The sequence below is a fragment of the Sorex fumeus genome, unplaced genomic scaffold (assembly GCF_029834395.1).
Source record: "Sorex fumeus unplaced genomic scaffold, SorFum_2.1 ptg000213l, whole genome shotgun sequence".
Classification (NCBI taxonomy): Eukaryota; Metazoa; Chordata; class Mammalia; order Eulipotyphla; family Soricidae; genus Sorex; species Sorex fumeus.
Window position 1 is genome coordinate 818,333 of NW_026606270.1, and position 12,296 is coordinate 830,628.

At 53.3% G+C, this 12,296-nt stretch overlaps 1 protein-coding gene across 1 annotated transcript in view; it reads left to right on the plus strand.

Annotated features, from left to right (window-relative positions):
• The first annotated feature begins 441 nt into the window (after positions 1–441).
• The window catches only part of STAU1 (staufen double-stranded RNA binding protein 1), a 52,476-nt gene continuing 40,621 nt past the window's right edge, over positions 442–12,296 (plus strand). The window contains exon 1 of the mRNA XM_056108454.1: positions 442–492. The gene's annotated coding sequence lies outside the window, so the exon portion shown is untranslated. The remainder of the gene's footprint in view (positions 493–12,296) is intronic.

The window sequence follows — 12,296 nt, forward strand, 5'->3', positions numbered from 1 at the left end:
AGGCGAAGAAGGCCCAAGCGGCCTCGTGTGTGTGGGGGGGAATGCAGCCGAAACTACAAATCCCAGCATGCCCCGCGCCCAGGGCGGCCGGGCCTCCCGCGGGCCCCGGCGCGCGCCAGCCGGGCTCCCGGCCGGCCCTGCGCGCGCGGGGCCCGCCGGGAGTTGTGGTCCGGGCGCGGGCCGGGGGGCGGGGCCGGGCATGGAGGCGGGCGGCGGCCGGGGGCGGGCGCCGGCCCCTCCCCCGTCACTTCCTGCGGGGCTGCGGGCGCCGGAGCGGCTGCTCAGCGTTTGCGCCGGCGGCTGCCGCGTCGGGCTCGGCCACCCCCTCCCGTGACCCCCGGCCCGGCGCGCCCGCCTCCCGCGCCGCCGCCGCCGCCGCCGCCGCCGCCCTCCCGCCCCCCTCGCGCGGCGCCCGCGTCCGGCGCCCCCCGCCCCTCGGCGCCGCCGCCCAGGACCGCCGGCCGGGGGACGCGCAGCAGCAGCAGCAGGCAGGTGAGGCGGCCGGGCCGGGCCGGGCCGGGCCGGGCCGGGCCTGCGGGGCCGCGCGGGCGGTGGGCGGCGGGTGGGGCCTAGGCCGCGGGCCCGCGCCCCGCCGCGCCCCCGCCCCCCGCGCCCCCCGCGCACAGGTGCCGCGCCGCGCGCCGCGGCCCAGGTCCGCCCCCTCGGGCCGGGCCGGGCCGGGCCGGGGTCCGGCGCGGGGCCCCGACGCGCCCGGCGGCGCCCGAAACTCTTTGTGTGTGTGTGTGCGTGTGTGCGTGTGTGCGTGTGTGTGTGTATGTGCAGGGGGTGGGGGGCGGCGCGGAGGGGCGGGCGCCGGGCCTGCCGGGGAGTTGCCCCCCCCCCGCGAGTGCCCACCCGCGAGTGTCCCCCCGGGAGTGTCCCACCCCGCGAGTGTCCCCGGCGAGTGCCCCCCCGCGAGATCCCCCCGAGTGTCCCTCCGGGAGCGTCCCTGGCCAGTGTCCCCCACCCGGGAGTGCCCCTCGACGAGTGACTCCTCCCCCGGAGTGTCCCCCCGCGAGTGTCCTCCCGCGAGTGCCCACCCGGGAGTGACCCCCGGCGAATGACCCCCCGCGAGTGCCCACCCGCGAGTGCGGCCCCGCGACTGTTCCTCCCGGAGTGTCCCCACGTGAGTGTGTGTCCCCCCCCCCGCGAGTGTCCCCCCAGGAGTGTGCCCCACGAGTGTCCCGCCGCGATGTCCCCCCGCGAGTTCCCCCCCCGGAGTGTCCCCCGCGAGTGTCCACCCCGCGAGTGTGCCCGTGACTGTCACCCCCCCAAGAGAGTCCCTCCTAGAGGGGTCCCCCGCGATTATCCCCCCAAGAGGGCCCCCACGGGAGTGTCTCCCCAAGAGTGTTCCCCCTCCGCGAGTGTCCCCACGGAGGGTCTCCAAGAGTGCCCCCACGAGAGTGTCCCTCCCCAGCGAGTGTCCCCCCACGGGAGTGTCCCCCCGGAGGGTCTCCAAGAGTGCCCCACGGGAGTGTCCCCTCCCCCGAGAGTGTCCCTCCGGAGTGTCCCCCAGGAGTGTCCCCCCGCGAGGGTCCCCCCCAGAGTGTCCCCCGCGAGTGCCCGGCGCTGCTGTCCCGGGGGCAGCGGGAGCGGGCGCCGCGCGTGGACCGGCCGAACTGTTGCGCTTCGCTGCCTCCCCCCGCCCCCACGCGGCGCCGTGCAGTGTCGGGCGGGGGGCGCGGCGCGGGGGTCGCCTGGGGGTCGCCAGGCCGGGGTCGGTGGGAGCCCTCGGGCGCGACTCTGCGGGGAAATAAAGCCGGCCGCGACCCCAGGAGCGTGGACGCGGCGGCTTCCGGCTCCCCGCCTCCCCCGGAGCGGCCTGGCCTGGTTCTGTTTTCTTCCCTTTCTTCCTTTCTTCCTTTCCTTCCCTTTCTCCTTTCTTCCCATCCCCGCCTGCCTGCACGCGCGCGGCGTGTTGGGCTCCTGGGGGAAGGGGCCGCGGACCCGCCCGGGACCCGCCCCGGGAGCTGCACGGTGGGCTGGGGGCGGGCGGGGGGCGTCGGGGAGGCCCCGTCGCTGGCTCGTGCCGCCGTCGCTGCAGCGGGCCGTGTCCGCGTCCCGCGTCCCCCCGGGCCGGCCGACTCCCCTTCGGAACCCGGCCCGGGAGCCCGGCCCCACCTCCGGGCCCGGCCTGCTTATGTGGAAGTTTTCCGCGGTTCCGGTGGCGGCCGCGGGGACGCCTCTGAGGTCACACGCTGCCCCGCGGGGCTGGGAGGAAGCTGCCACCCGGCTTGGGGGCCGGTTTATTTTGGCCTTTTAGGAATAAGCCTGCTGGCCAAGTGTACAGATTGCTGCTTGTTGAACTTTAAAAACTTAAAAAAAAAAAAAACCTAACCACCAAAAACAATCCGGTTGGACGGTAGAGGAAGCAGTTGTCAGTCATCCTGGTTACAGGTGAGAGTTTTCCAACAGCTCTTTGGTTGGAAACAGAATAACAGAACAACCCAGCGATTTCAGCATATTGTTTTCCTTTAATCCTAAGTAAATCCTTTGTTAAATTGAATCTTGAGTTAGGAGTGTGTGCTAGTGAATGAATAATCCTCACGATAAATCAGTTGAAAAGACCAATACCTTTCCTTATGGAACTTAACTGTCATGATTTACACCTACCTAAGGATTTCTTGATAAGTCTTTTTTTTTGGGGGGGGGGGTCCACACTGGCAATGCTCAGGGGTTACTCCTGGCTCTGCATCCAGTAATTTCTCCTGCTGGTGTTTGGGGGACCATATGGGATGCTGGGGATGGAACCCGGGTGACCCTACCCGCCGCTGTACTATCTCCCTCCAGCCCCTCCTGATTTCTTTATCGTCATTTCATTTCCAGTTTTAAAATATTTGGGTGAGTAATTAAAAAACATCCTAAACAAGCCTTACAAGCAGTTCAAACCCTATTTTTGAACCGCAGAGTACTGGGAATACAGCAGTGTTAGAGAAGGGGTATTTTAGTGTAATTTTTTTTTTTTGGCCACACCCAGCGGTGCTCTGGGCTAATTCCTGGCTCTGTGCTTAGGGATCCCTCCTGGTAGCCAGTGCTGGGGATTGAACCAGGCTCTGTCATTTACAGGTCACGAACCTTAACCCCTGTCTTATTACTTCTCTGGCCTTGGAAATGGTGGCTTAATACGGTAGTAGATAGCCTAAATTCAAAACAAAACTTTTTTTTTAAGGGGCTTAGAGTACTCAGGATTGAATTGAAGGCTTTATACTTGTGTGAGGCTTTGGACCACTCTTGGCTAGTGATTAGGGGTTGCTCTGGAGGATCATTTCGGGCCGGGGATCGAACTCCGGTCTTCTGTGTGCAAAGAGCATGCAGTCCAGCCCTTGGAGCTGGCTCTGAGGACCTCTGGTAAAACATATGGTTTACCACTGAGCTACATCCTCAGCCTTAAAAACCTTAACTATGGGGGCTGGAGCAGGTAGGGTGTTTGACTTGCATGTAGCTGACCCGGGTTCGATTTCCAGCATCCCATATGGTCCCCTGGAGTAACCCTTGTGCATCGCCGGGTGTGACCCAAAAAGAAAAAAAAAAACAACTTACTATGGAAAACATAGAAAAGTCAAACTGCATAAAGAAACCCCAGGTGTTGGTCATTTGGCTTTGAGAATCATTAACTCATGGCCAAGGTCAGTCGTGTTTCATTAGTACCCTCTCCCTCAAACTAGTTCTTAAAAAAAAAAAAAGTCCCAGCATTTGATTTTACCGGATTGCCCCTGACGGTTAGTGTGTTAATCCACTTGTTGAATGGGAATTCTTACTTTGCTTCTTTGCTTTTTTCGTCTCTTGATTTGCACATGATCGCAGCATAAAAACGGTGCAACCAAATTAGCTCTTGATTCCAGTGTTTAACCCCCTCCCTCAGTGTCAAATTTGAAATATTTCCTTTGTGTGCAAAAGTAATACCTTGTGTGTGTGTGCGTGTGTGTGTTTGGGCACACCTGACAGTGCTCACGGATAGTGCTCCTGGGACCATATGGGATTGGGGTACTGGGGCTCGAACCCGGGCGGAGCACGTGCAGGGCATGTGCCTTACCTACTGTTTTATCTCTCCAGTTCTGCCTTCTTCTTCTTTTTTTTTTTTTAAATTTTGTTCCACACCAGACAGTGTTCTGGGCTTATTTGTGGTTTTGTGCTAGGGGCTCATTTGTGGTGCTGGGAATCTTAACTGGGTTCTCCAGTGTGCAGGCAAGCACCTCTACCTTGTTCTCTCTCTCTCCAGTCCTGAAAGTGTCAGAAAAGGCATGCACTTGACCACTGAGCTACATCCCTGGCCTGTTACTATTTTTTTTTCTTTCCCCCAGCCATACCCTGCTTGGTGTGGGGCCCTTGCCTGGCTGTGCTTGGGAGCCCTATGTGGTGCCAGGTTGAACTGCCGCAGCTGGACGCTAGCCAAGCACCTTAACCTTTGTACCATCGCTCCGGCCCCAGAGCAACAATTTTTAAGCTATTAGTGACTATCATCGAAAAGCAGTCACAAATAAAGATATCCCTGATCCTGTTTAGATGGGACCTACCTGTTAAACCACTTACCTAGAGGATAACTTTGTGTCAACGTCGAATGATAGTTAATAATTCATGATGGAACTTGCAAAGTTTCTTTATAGTCGTTGTGTAAATATGCTATCACCTTGGTTAAGAATTAAACAAAGAATATTTGATTTCAAAACCCTCTGTTGTAAGTTGTTTTCCAAAGCCCCTCCTCCCCACCATCTGCTATATTGACAAACAATTCAGTAAGTCTAGATGAATTTACAGCATGCTATTCATGTTTTCCTTGCTTTAAAAAAAAACAAAAACAAAAACCTAGGGACCGGGGGATTTAGAAACCGAAGAGAGCGATGCCCTGCTACTGAATTCCCCAGACGCATCAGGGTGCTCACGTCCCTAGTGCTCAGAAACAAGGAAGAAGACCTGGGAGCGTGGAAGGTGACCGTGGCATTGTGCCTTTGCCACTTTCCACATTCCTGGCCCTGGCTCGTTTGCCGCTTTTAGTCCTATAATCTCATTATTTGAATTTTGTAGGTTTACTCTCAAGCTTAGTCAGGTACAAAGAAAAACTCTAACAAAACAAAACCAGACCTTGAACAGGTACAGTGAAAACGCCTGTTACGTTTCAGCCACCTGAGGGATCTGCACAGGCATTTGCAGTGAGCTTAGGGAGGAACAACGCGGTGTTCGGGGAGGGAGACAAAATGTTCTCTATGTAAAGATTGCTTGGTTTTCTGCAATAGACTTCAAGGAAAACCCCTCGGTACTCGGAATCACTATTAAAATAGTTTGCTCATGGCTAAGTTGCACTCTTAAGATTCTGTCTGAAATCCCATTTATAAACAGATCGTGGAGAGTTTAGAAATGGGTATGACTCTTGGGAGCCCTCCGACCCCCAGTTCTGAAGTTGGAACCCATTATTCTTGTTGCATGAGACTCTGCTGCTTCCTCCACTCTCTTTCCCCCTCTGTAGGAGGCAGCATGGTCTCGGTTTGCGGGGTGGCTGTCTCTGCGCCCCTGTAGCTGAGTGCAGTGGGTGAAATTCACCAGCATAAAGATGGAACTTTCAGGAGAAGGGGATCCTTGTGTTTTGTTTTAGGGTTACGGCAGCTCAGGGCTGACTCCTGGGGCTGGCTCAGGGAGCCTTATATGGTGCCGGGGACCAAACCCACGTTCCCTGTGTGCAAGGCAAGCGCCCTTCCCGCTGGACTGTCACTGCGACCCTAGTGGAAGGGATCTGAGTTGACACTAATCAGGGCCTTGTTTTTATGAGCTTCCAAACTGGGTCATTTTCTTTGGTGTCCTCTTCAGTGATACAGGATGGAAAATGGCTTCATTGGGGCAAATGTGAATTTCTCCTCCTCAAAGGAGTGTTCTGGGTTGTTTTCTTTCAGAATGAGAATTTTTTTTTTCTTTTTGGGTTATGGCTAGCGATGCTCAGGGGTTCCTCCTGGCTCTGCACTCAGGAATTACTCCTGGCGGTGCTCTGGGGACCATATGGGATGCTGGGGATCGAACCTGGGTTGGCCGCATGAAGGCAAACGCCCTACCCACCGTGCTATCACTCCAGCCCTTGAGGTTTATTTTTTGGGGGTGCTGGGGATAGAACCCAGGGGCTTACACATGAGTAAGGCATGTGTGTTATCAGGAGCGACATTCCCTCATGGCCAACATGGTTAGCCTGCAGATGCATTTAAGACGTTTGCCCTCCTGGTGGTACAGTCACTCCACAGTCGATTTAATTCAGTTTTTTAAAACCATTCCCAGCTGTAGTCAGGGCTTGCTTTTTGGCTCCGCGCTCAGGGCTCACTCCTGCAATGCTCAGGGTATCGTATGATGTTCCAGGGATTGAAACCAGGTTGGCCACGTACGAGACAAGTCTCCTACCCTCTGTGCTATTGCCCCGCACCCTCCAGACCCTGTTTTTGAAGGAAATTGTTTTACATCAGTGTGTGCTTATTTATAAATAAAATATTACAAACTTTTTTCTTGCTAAGGAAATATTAGGATTAGAAGGGTATAGGACAGAGTTACTATAGGACAAGAGTTCTTGGTTATCTTTTTTTTTTTTTAATTTTTGGGTCACACCCAGCGATGCTTGGGTTATTCCTGGCTCTGCACTCAGGAATTACTCCTGTCGATGCTTGGGGGACCATATGGGATGCCGAGGATCGAACCCAGGTTGGCCGCGTGCGAGGCAAGCGCCCTACCTGCTGTGCTATCGCTCCACCCCCCCCCCCCCCCTTCTTGGTTATCTTTTGCCGGTAACTAAATGCTTGTACCTAAAAACAGAAAACTTTTATTTAAAAAAAAATGAAATAGGGCTGGAGAGAGAATATCGGGGCTCAGGGACTAACCTTGCAAGTGGCCAACTCCAGTTTGGTCCCAGGCACTGCCAAAGTGACCCTCTAGTGTCGGAGTGGCCCCTGGCATCGCTGCACCACCACGGTCACGGTCACGGTCCTCCCGTTGTTCATTGATTTGCTCGAGCGGTCCCAGTAACGTCTCCATTGTGACACTTGTTACTGTGTTTGGCATATCGAATACGTCACGGGGAGCTTGCCAGGCTCTGCCGTGCGGGCGAGATCCTCTCGGTAGCTTGCCGGGCTCTCCGAGAGGGGCGGAGGAATCGAACTCGGGTCGGCCGTGCTGGCCGCTTCCAAGGCAAACGCCCTCCAGCTGTGCTATCGCTCTAGCCCGCTGCACCCACCAGAAACCAGAAAGAGAAGAAAACCAAGTGTTAAAATGGAAAATTACTCAAGATAGCTTGATTTAAGGATATTTACCTTCCCTCACTTGAGGATAAAGTTGATATAAAAGTGATTTATGGTGGCTGGAGAGATCGTATGACAGGTAGGGCGCATGTCGTGGCACGCGGCTGACCCAGATTGGGTCCGGAGTGCCCCACACGGTTTCCCGAGCCCCTCAGGACTGACCCCTGGCACAAAGCCAAGCAGGTGTGACCTCAAACCAAAACAAAATGAAAAAGATTTACGGGAGTTTGATTCCCAGCACTACATGGTCCCCCGACGCAGACTCAGGAGTAGCCCCCACGCACCAACGGGGTATGACCCCAAAACCTAAACAGATGCAGTGATCAAAGTGATTTATGCTGCCAGTGGGAGGTAGACACATTCTATGCAGACCCTAAACATTTTCTGGGATTACGCATCTTTTCGAAAGAAGTCTCTTGAGGCTAGGGAGACAGTACGGAGGGGCGGGGCGTTTGCCTTGCACGTGTCTGACCCGTGTCCTGTCCCCGGCACCCCATAGGGTCTCTTAAGCACCACCAGGGGTGATCCTTGAACATAGCTGGACCGGGCACATCTGGGTGTGGCTCAAAAACAAAGCAGAAACAAACGCATATTTGAAGGGCGCTCCCTCGACATATATTTATGAGAAGCAAAGTAGGAAAATCTATCCGAGAAAGCACTTGCTTTCGATTAAACATTTGTCTTCTATAAAATCTGTAGCCCATCTGCTGCTCTTTAATCTCGAGTCTAATTTGGGAGGGAAGCGTGGGGATAGTCTATAGTAGTAATGGAAGAAAAAAGGACGTTTTATTACGACACAGGTCAGAATTGTAGGAGATTTTGTCACGTGTCACCAGATTCTTGAGTTGAAGAAAACCAATCTCAGTGCCTTGAAGGTCTTTCTATCCTAAAGAAACAGTGACTGCTCAGCAGATTCTTATTGTGATTATTTTGGTTTTTGGGCCACCCCTGGGTGCTGCTCAGGGCTCACTCCTGGCTAAGGGTACCATGTGGAGTGCTGGGGATTGAGCCTGGGTTGGCCGTGTGCGAGGCCGGCTCCTTACACGCTGTCCTGTTGCTCTGGCCCCCATCATTTCTGTTTCTGATGTCGCTTTAGAAGTGGTTGCCCATGAGTGGGTTGACTTTAGTCAGCATGTTCTGTTTCCGTGTAACCTAAAGGCAGTTCTTCAAGGACTCGGGGATGGCTAAGGGCTGGAGTGCAAGTGGGTGCCCAGGGTCTGATCCTTGGCACTGAATGACCTTCCAGGCATGCAGGGATCACCCCCGTGGGAACCACAGCCTTCCCACCGGACGTTTCTTTGTTCTCTCCTTTGTTGTGTTGACACGAGGTGTTCTGGAGATGACAGACTCTGTGGGGAGGCCAGGGACCACATTTGGGCAAGCACTGAATTCATGGCCCCTTGCTGGTACGGAGCTGTTGTCTCCTAACTTTTAAAAAAGCCGCGTATAAATAACACGTTTAAGGACATAGATGATTGTATGACAGGATGGAATTGGTATGTTTGCTGGATACTGTTTACTGGGGGACGGTTTTGTGACTCAAAGTATCTGGTTGGGGGCACAGAGAGATAGTCCAGCAGGGAGGGCGCTTATCTCGCATGCCGCCAGCCTGGCGTTGATTCCTGGCATCACAGAGCCACGAGTAAGCCCTGCGCTCGGCAGCTTAGGGAGTTGCCCCCAAACCAGACCAGATCCGCAGACCTTGCAAATGTGATGCCTTGAGTTGTTCAGCCCCGTCAGTGCCGTGCGCGTGCCCTGAGCCTGGCTCTTTCACTGAGGTGTGGGTCACACCTGGCGATGCTCAGGGGGCGCTCCCAGCAGTGTTTAGGGCCGCCTGACTGGCTGGCCGTCTAGCCTGGGTCCCCTTCCCACATACAGAACATGAGCTCAGCCCTTTGAGCACTCTCCTGTCCTGAGCATCACTCTTCACTGGGGACCCGGCGTGCCAGTTCCAGTGCCCTGTAGCTGGCTGGGGAGCCCTGTGATCTGGAAGCATTACCCTGCAAATGTGTGTCAAACTCAGCAACTCAAGTATTTCACCCCAACCATTCGGAGGGGCGGCAGGCACCAGAGCCAGGCACATTTAACCTCCCGTCCTCAAAACAGCAGCGGCAGCAAAGGGGAGGGGAAAGAATTGGGCACAACTGAATTTACACAATACTTTTTTTGGGGGGGTCATACCCGGCGATGCACAGGGTTTACTCGTGGCTCATGCACTCAGGAGTTACTCCTGGTGGTGCTCGGGGGACCATATGGCCCTATGGGATGCTGGGAATCGAACCCAGGTCAGCCTCGTGCAAGGCAAACGCCCTCCCCGATGTATTATTGCTCCAGCTCCTAAGGTGCTTTTGTTTTGGATAATTATGTTGCTTGTGTAGCCCTTATTCCCAACCACGAGAAATAGGCTGGATTTTGTTTCTTAGAACTTGAGATAAATAGGAGAAAACGTTGGTTCAGTGAGCTGTGCTCGGGGCTTAATGCTTACTCTTTTGCAGAGCTTGGGAGATCACACACAGTGCCAGGGCTTGAACATGAGTTGGCAGCATTTAAGACAAGCTCCTTAGCTTACTTAATTTCTCTGGCCCATCAGTGATAGTTTAAAAAAAAATAAACACTATTTGCTATTCCTTTGAAATGATTTTATGATTTCTGGTTTACTTTTGTTGTGACAAATTACTGTGGTCAAACTAAAATTTTAATTTTATTGTGTGTACACATGGGGATTTGGGCCACGTCTGGTGGTGCTTCAGGGCTAGCTTCTGGCTCTGGGCTTTGGGATCATTCCTGGCGGGGCTCAGGGGCCATCTGGGACACCGGGCATCAAACCTGGGTCAGCTGTGTTTATGGCAAGTGCCTTACCTGCTGTACTATTCACTCTGGCCCCATTAATTTTTTTTTTTTGGTGATTCTTGGATATAAATGAACCCAAGACCTTATTTATATAAGACAAGCGCTCTGCCAATGGTGCTATCCCTGGCCACACTAAAATTTTAAGTTGACACAAAGGTTTCTGAGGACTTTGAGTCAACTTAAAATTTGTGGTGTTTAGTAAAATGGGACAGAGAATAGTTTTATTACTTTTTGAGTTGAAGGAGACTATCTCCTAAATTACTGCTACAATCCTTGGCATTTGTTAAAACTGATTGATTAACTATAGAAAAGGTTGTTGCAAAGAAAAAATTAATTTCTTTAGAGAATGATACTATTCTGCCTTATTGTAAATGAGTTATTCAAGTTTCCAGTTAACTCTAACAAAGTTAGGTGGTGGTTTTCTACTTCTACGTTGCTTCTTAACCTCTTTTATTTAGAGTGTGTGTGTGTCTGTCTGTCTGTCTGTGTGTCTGTGTGTCTGTGTGTGTGTTGTCTGTGCGTATGTTTATGTAGAGTTTGGGCCACACTTGACTGTGCTTAGGGTTTGCTCCTGGTGCTATCAAGGATCAAACTCACCCTCCCCACAACTTGGGCCTTCCCAAATCATTTCTTCTTTTCTATTATTTGGGTCACATCCAACAGTGCTCAGGGCTTACTCCTGGCCCTCTACTCAGGGGGTACCATATGGGGTGCCAGGGGATAGCCATGTGCTAAGGGCAAGTGTTCTACACACCATAATATCTGTGCCCCCGCACCCCCAGCCATTTCTAATATCCATTCCCTGGCTAAGAATACTGGCAATATTGGTAATATTTAATGCGACTTTCTGCTTGGTATTGAATTGCCTCCTGAAGTTTCTTTTCCCCTGAGAAGTGTGATCCCCTGAGTAAGAAGCCGCTTTGGTTCTCCACCCAGACAGCATTCAACTCCTTATGGCTAGTTTTAAAGAGAAGAAATGAAATCTGTTTTTGGATCTGGCGTTTTAGTAGTGCGATGAGGCATGAATTTCCATTCTGTTTGGCCTCAACCAAGGTGACCTGGTCTGTGGGTCATAGAATCACACCTGTAGGCCTTGCCTATGGATCTGTAATGTCCCACATGTAAGCCTAGTCTGTGAATCTTGAGTGCCACAAAAGTTACTCATTAACTATGAAAAAAGTATTCAAAATGAAATTTTTCCATGGGCGAAGTAAACTGATGTTGCTTCTTAAATTGTTATTCTAGTGACTACTGTTGGGCATGGCATGACCTGACTAGATCTTGCCAGATTGTGTGTGTGTGTGTGCGCGTGCGTGTGCTTTTGAACTTCGTACTTTCTCTAGATTAAAGTGAACTACTGGAACTGGAGTGACAGTGCAGTGGGTAAGGCACGCAGCTGACCCCAGCTGTGTTTGATTCCAGGTACCCCATTGAGGTCCCCTGAGCACTGCCAGGAGGGAGCCCCAAGTGCAGAACCAGGAGTGGCCCCCGAGAACTGCACACTCTCCCCCACCCACGGTCCAGCAGGACTGTTGGCTTGGTGCAGAGTTCCAGGCAGTTCTTCTGTCAGAGAGAGAGAGAGAGAGAATTTTGTGTTGTATTGTCACATAAACCCGATTGTACTTGGGGATAGTCTTGGCTGCACAGTTCACCAGCCTGCTCCTTGAGGTTCCAGGATCTTTTACAACCTGACAGTCAGATGTAATTAGTCAGAGGAGTTGCCTTCTGGCTTGCAGTAAAGTAAACCTTGACGGTGTGTGGTTAGTGTAACTGTCGTGACAGGGCACTGAGTTTCCTGTGAACTGATGATGGGTTTAAACTCCGAACATTGAAAGGATAATTTGAGGGACTGGAGAAATAGTACAGGGCAGGGTGCTTGCCTTTCATGTGACTTCCCGGGTTTGATCCTTGGCACCTGGATGGTCCCAGGAGTTCCTCCAGGAATAATCCTGGAGCGCAGAGCCGGGAGAAAGCCCGGAGCACTGCTGCGTTGTGTCCTCAGAGCCGAAACCCAGACCCGTGAAAAGGGTCAGTTGAGAGCCGGGGCTTAGCTCCCCTGTAGGTGCGGCCTTGTATCAGAGATTCGGCTCTGGGTTCCATTCCTGTCGTCTCCGTGTCTGCCCCCGCCCCCCCCATATTCGGGATGCTGCCCCCCACAACAATACTGGCCCCCCAGAAAAGGTT